The following is a 6000-nucleotide window of genomic DNA, read 5'->3' as shown; positions in this document are numbered from 1 at the left end:
GGCTCACGAAGGGCTGCTCCTCCTCTGACTCCCGCATCCCTCCCCTCAGCCCTCCTCTCCTCTGCCCTCCTCTTCTCTGCCCTGCTCTCTGCTTGCCCTCCTCACCTCTCCCCTACTCTCTGCTTCTCTCCTCTCCTCTGCCCTCCTCTCCTCTGCCCTCTTACCCTCTGCACTCCTCTCTGCTTCTCCTCCTCTCTTCTTCCCTCCTATCAGCTTGCCCTCCACTCCTCTGCCCTCCTCTCCTCTAACCTCCTCTCTGCTTGACCTCCCCACTGCGCTCCACTCCTCTCCGCTCCTCTCCTCTGACCTCCTCTCTGCTTGCCCTTCTCCCCTCTGCCCTCCTTCCCTCTGCCCTCCTCTCCACTGCCCTCCTCTCCCCTACTCTCTGCTTGCCGTCCTCTTCTCTGCCCTCCTCTCTGCTTGCCATCCACTCCTCTGCCCTCCTCTCTGCTGGCCCGCCCCTCTGCCCTCCACTCCTCTGCCCTCCTCTCCTCTGACCGCCTCTCTGCTTGCCCTTCTACCCACTGTCCTCCTTCACTCTGCCCTCCTCTCCTATGCCCTACTCTCCTCTGCCTTCCTCTACCCTCCTCTCCTCTGCCCTACTCTCTGCTTGCCCTCCTCTTCTCTGCCCTCTTCTCTGCTTGCCTTCCTCTCCTCTGCCCTCCTCACTACTTGCCCTCCTTCCCTCTGCCCTTCTCCCCTCTGCCCTCCTCTCTGCTTGCCCTCCTCTCCTCTGCCCTCCTCTCTGCTGGCCCTCCTCCCCTCTGCCCTTCTCCCCTCTGCCCTCCTCTCTGCTTGCCCTCCTCTCCTCTGCCCTCCTCTCTGCTTGCCCGCCTCCCCTCTGCCCTTCTCCCCTCTCCCCTCCTCTCTGCTTGCCCTCCTCTCCTCTGCCCTCCTCTCTGCTTGTCCTCCTCCCCTCTGCCCTCCTCTCTGCTTGCCCTCCTCCCCTCTGCCCTCCTCTCTGCTTGCCCTCCTCTCCTCTGCCCTCCTCTCTGCTTGCCCTCCTCTGCTCTGCCCTCCTCTCTGCTTGCCCTCCTTCCCTCTGCCCTTCTCCCCTCTGCCCTCCTCTCTGCTTGCCCTCCTGCTAGCCCTCCTCACCTCTGCCCTCATTTCTTCTGCCCGCCTCCCCTCGCCCCTCCTCTCTGATGGCCCTCCTCTTCTCTGCCCTCCTCTATGCTTGCCCTCCTCCCCTATGCCCTCCTCTCTGCTTGCCCGCCTCTCCTCTGCCCTCCTCCCTGCTTGCCCTTCCCCCCTCAGCGCTCCTCTCTACTTGCCCTTCTCCCCTCTCCCCTCCTCTCTGCTTGCCCTCCTCTCCTCTGCCCTCCTCTCTGCTTGCCCTCCTCCCCTCTGCCCTTTTCCTCTCTTCCCCCCTCTCTGCTTGCCCTCCTTTCCTCTTCCCTCCTCTCTGCTTGCCCTTTTCCCCTCTGCCCTCTGCTCTGCTTGCCCTCCTCTTCTCTTTACCCTCGTCTCTGCTTGCCCTTCTCCCCTCTTCCCTCCTCTCTGCTTGCCCTCCTCTCCTCTCCCCTCCTCCCTGCTTGCCCTTCCCCCCTCAGCGCTCCTCTCTGCTTGCCCTTCTCCCCTCTCCCCTCCTCTCTGCTTGCCCTCCTCTCCTCTGCCCTCCTCTCTGCTTGCCTTCCTCCCCTCTACCCTTCTCCCCTCTGCCCTCCTCTCTGCTTGCCCTCCTCTCCTCTGCCCTCCTCTCTGCTTGCCCTCCTCCCCTCTGCCCTTCTCCTCACTGCCCCCCTCTCTGCTTGCCCTCCTTTCCTCTTCCCTCCTCTCTGCTTGCCCTTTTCCCCTCTGCCCTCTGCTCTGCTTGCCCTCCTCTTCTCTTTACCCTCGTCTCTGCTTGCCCTTCTCCCCTCTGCCCTCCGCTCTGCTTGCCCTCCTCTCCTCTGCCCTCCTCACTGCTTGCCCTTCTCCCCTCTGCCCTCCTCTCTGCTTGGCCTCCTCTCCTCTGTCCTCCTCTCTGCTTGCCCTCCTCTCCTCTGCCCTCCTCTCTGCTTGCCCTTCTCCCCTCTGCCCTCCTCTCTGCTTGCCCTCCGCTCTGCTTGCCCTCTTCTCCTCGGCCCTCCTCTCTGCTTGCCCTTCTCCCCTCTGCCCTCCTCTCTGCTTGCCCTCCTGCTTGCCCTCCTCCCCGCTTCGCTCCTTTCTTCTGCCCTCCTCCCCTGTCCCCTCCTCTCTGATGGCCCTCCTCTTCTCTGCCCTCCTCTCTGCTTGCCCTTCTCTCCTCTGCCCACCTCTCTGCTTGCCCTTCTCCCCTCTGCCGTCCTCTCTGCTTGCCCTCCACTCTGCTTGCCCTCCTCTTCTCTCTGCCCTCCTCTCTGCTTGCCCTTCTCCCCTATGCCCTCCTCTCTACTTGCCCTCCTCTCCTCTGCCCTCCTCCCTGGTTGCCCTTCTCCCCTCAGGCCTCCTCTCTGCTTGCCCTCCTCTCCTCTGCCCTCCTCTCTGCATGCCATCCTCTCCGCTGCCCTCCTCTCTGCTTGCCCTCCTTCCCTCTGCCCTTCTCCCCTCTGCCCTCCTCTCTGCTTGCCCTCCTCTCCTCTTCCCTCCTCTCTGCTTGCCCTCCTACCCTCTGCCCTTCTCGCCTCTGCCCCCCTCTCTGCTTGCCCTCTTTTCCTCTTCCCTCCTCTCTGCTTGCCTTTTCCCCTCTGCCCTCCTCTCTGCTTGCCCTTCTCTGACCTCCTCTCTGCTTGCCCTTCTCCCCTCTGCCCTCCTCTCTGCTTGCCCTTCTTCCCTCTGCCGTTCTCCCCTCTGCACTCCTCTCTGCTTGCCCTCCTCTCCTCTTCCCTCCTCTCTGCTTGCCCTTCTCCCCTCTGCCCTCCTCTCTGCTTGCCCTTCTTCCCTCTGCCCCTCTCCCCTCTACCCTCCTCTCTGCTTGCCCTCCTCTCCTCTGCCCTCCTCTCTGCTTGCCCTCCTCCCCACTTCCCTCCTTCCCTCTGCCCTCCTCTTCTCTGCCCTCCTTTCTGCTTACCCTCCTCCCCTCTGCTCTTCTCCCCTCAGCACTCCTTTCTGCTTGCCCACCTTCCCTCTGCCCTCCTCTCTGCTTGCCCTCCTCTCCTCTGCCCTCCTCTCTGCTTGCCCTTCTCCCCTCTGCCCTCCTCTCTGCTTGCCCTTCTTCTCTCTGCCCTTCTCCCCTCTGCCCTCCTCTCTGCTTGCCCTCCTCTCCGCTGCCGTCCTCTCTGCTTGCCCTCCTTCCCTCTACCCTTCTCCCCTCTGCCCACCTCTCTGATTGCCCTCCTCTCCTCTTCCCTCATCTCTGCTTGCCCTTCTCCCCTCTGCCCTCCTCTCTGCTTGCCCTTCTTCTCTCTGCCCTTCTCCCCTCTGCCCTCCTCTCTGCTTGCCCTCCTCTGCTCTGCCCTCCTCTCTGCTTGCCCTCCTCTCCGCTGCCGTCCTCTCTGCTTGCCCTCCTTCCCTCTACCCTACTCCCCTCAGCCCTCCTCTCTGCTTGCCCTCCTCTCCTCTTCCCTCCTCTGCTTGCCCTTCACCCCTCTGCCCTCCTCTCTGTTTGCCCTCCTGCTTGCACTCCTCACCTCTGCCCTCCTTTCTTCTGTCCTCCTCTCCTCTCCCCTCCTCTCTGATTGCCCTCCTCTTCTATGCTCTTCTCTCTGCTTGCCCTCCTCTCTTCTGCCCTCCTCTCTGCTTGCCCTCCTCCCCTCTTCCCTCTTCCCTCCTCTCCTCTGCCCTCCTGTCCTCTGCCCTCCTTTCGCTTGCCCTCCTTCCCTCTGCCCTTCTCCCCTCAGCCCTCCTCTCTGCTTGCCCTCCTCTCCTCTGCCCTCCTCTCTGCTGGCGCTCCTCCCCTCTGCCCTTCTCCCCTCTGCCCTCCTCTCTGCTTGCCTCCTCTCCTCTGCCCTCCTCTCTGCTGGCCCTCCTCCCCTCTGCCCTTTTCCCCTCTGCCCTCCTCTCTGCTTGCCCTTCTCCCCTCTGCCATCCTCTCTGCTTGCCCTCCTCTCCTCTGCCCTCCTCTCTGCTCGCCCTCCTCTCCTCTGGCTTCCTCTCTGCTTGCCCTCCTCTCTTCTGCCCTCCTCTCTGCTTGCCCTCCTCCCCTCTTCCCTCCTTCCCTCTGCCCTCCTCTCCTCTGCCCTCCTTTCTGCTTGCCCTCCTCCCCTCGGCCCTTCTCCACTCTGCCCTCCTCTCTGCTTGCCCTCCGCCCATCTGCCCTTTTCCCCTCTGCCCTCCTCTCTGCTTGCCCATCTCCCATCTGCCCTCCACTCTGCTTGCCCTCCTATCCTCTACCCTCCTCTCTGCTTGCCCTTCTCCCCTCTGCCCTCCTCTCTGCTTGACCTCCTCTCCTCTGCCTTCCTCTCTGCTTGCCCTTCTCCCCTCTGCCCTCCTCTCGCTTGCCCTTCTTCCCTCTGCCCCTCTCCCCTCTACCCTCCTCTCTGCTTGCCCTCCTCTCCTCTGCCCTCCTCTCTGCTTGCCCTCCTCCCCACTTCCCTCCTTCCCTCTGCCCTCCTCTTCTCTGCCCTCCTTTCTGCTTACCCTCCTCCCCTCTGCTCTTCTCCCCTCAGCACTCCTTTCTGCTTGCCCTTCTCCCCTCTGCCCTCCTCTCTGCTTGCCCTTTTTCTCTCTGCCCTTCTCCCCTCTGCCCTCCTCTCTGCTTGCCCTCCTCTGCTCTGCCCTCCTCTCTGCTTGCCCTCCTCTCCGCTGCCGTCCTCTCTGCTTGCCCTCCTTCCCTCTACCCTTCTCCCCTCTGCCCACCTCTCTGATTGCCCTCCTCTCCTCTTCCCTCATCTCTGCTTGCCCTTCTCCCCTCTGCCCTCCTCTCTGCTTGCCCTTCTTCTCTCTGCCCTTCTCCCCTCTGCCCTCCTCTCTGTTTGCCCTCCTGCTTGCACTCCTCACCTCTGCCCTCCTTCTGTCCTCCTCTCCTCTCCCCTCCTCTCTGATTGCCCTCCTCTTCTCTGCCCTTCTCTCTGCTTGCCCTCCTCTCTTCTGCCCTGCTCTCTGCTTGCCCTCCTCCCCTCTTCCCTCTTCCCTCTGCCCTCCTCTCCTCTGCCCTCCTGTCCTCTGCCCTCCTTTCGCTTGCCCTCCTTCCCTCTGCCCTTCTCCCCTCTGCCCTCCTCTCTGCTTGCCCTCCTCTCCTCTGCCCTCCTCTCTGCTGCCCTCCTCCCCTCTGCCCTTATCCCCTCTGCCCTCCTCTCTGCTTGCCTCCTCTCCTCTGCCCTCCTCTCTGCTTGTCCTTCTCCCCTCTACCTTCCTCACTGCTTGCCCTCCTCCCCTCTGCCCTCCTATCTTCTGCCCTCCTCCCCTCCCCCCTCCTATCGGATTGCCCTCCTCTTTTCTGTCCTCCTCTCTGCTTGCCCTCCTCTCCTCTGCCCTGTCTCTGCTCGCCCTCCTCTCCTCTGCCTTCCTCTCTGCTTGCCCTCCTCTCTTCTGCCCTCCTCTCTGCTTGCCCTCCTCCCCTCTTCCCTCCTTCCCTCTGCCCTCCTCTCCTCTGCCCTCCTTTCTGCCGGCCCTCCTCCCCTCTGCTTGCCCTCCTCCCCTCTGCCCTCCTCTCTCCTTGCCTTCTCCCCTCTGCCCTCCACTCTTTTTGCCCTCCTCTCCTCTGCCCTCTTCTCTGCTTGCCCTTCTCCCCTCTGCCCTCCTCTCTGCTCGCCCTCCTCTCCTCTGCCTTCCTCTCTGCTTGCCCTACTCTCCGCTGCCCTCCTCTCTGCTTGCCCTCCTTCCCTCTGCCCTTCTCCCCTCTGCCCTCCACTCTGCTTGCCCTACTCTCCTCTTCCCTCCTCTCTGCTTGCCCTCCTCCCCACTGCCCTTCTCTCCTCTGCCCTCCTCTCTGCTTGCCCTTCTCCCCTCTGCCCTCCTCTCTGCTTGCCCTCTTCTCCTTTTCCCTCCTCTCTTCTTGCCCTTCTCCCCTCTGCCCTCCGCTCTGCTTGCCCTTCTTCCCTCTGCCCTTCTCCCCTCTGCCTTCCTCTCTGCTGGCCCTCCTCTCCTCTTCTGTCCTCTCTGCTTCCCCTTCTCCCCTCTACCCTCCTCTCTGCTTGCCCTTCTCTCTTCTGCCCTCCT

Source organism: Sorex fumeus, unplaced genomic scaffold (genome assembly GCF_029834395.1).
Source record: "Sorex fumeus unplaced genomic scaffold, SorFum_2.1 ptg000095l, whole genome shotgun sequence".
Classification (NCBI taxonomy): Eukaryota; Metazoa; Chordata; class Mammalia; order Eulipotyphla; family Soricidae; genus Sorex; species Sorex fumeus.
The sequence above is the reverse complement of the archived record's forward strand: the minus strand, read 5'-3'. Positions refer to the sequence as shown.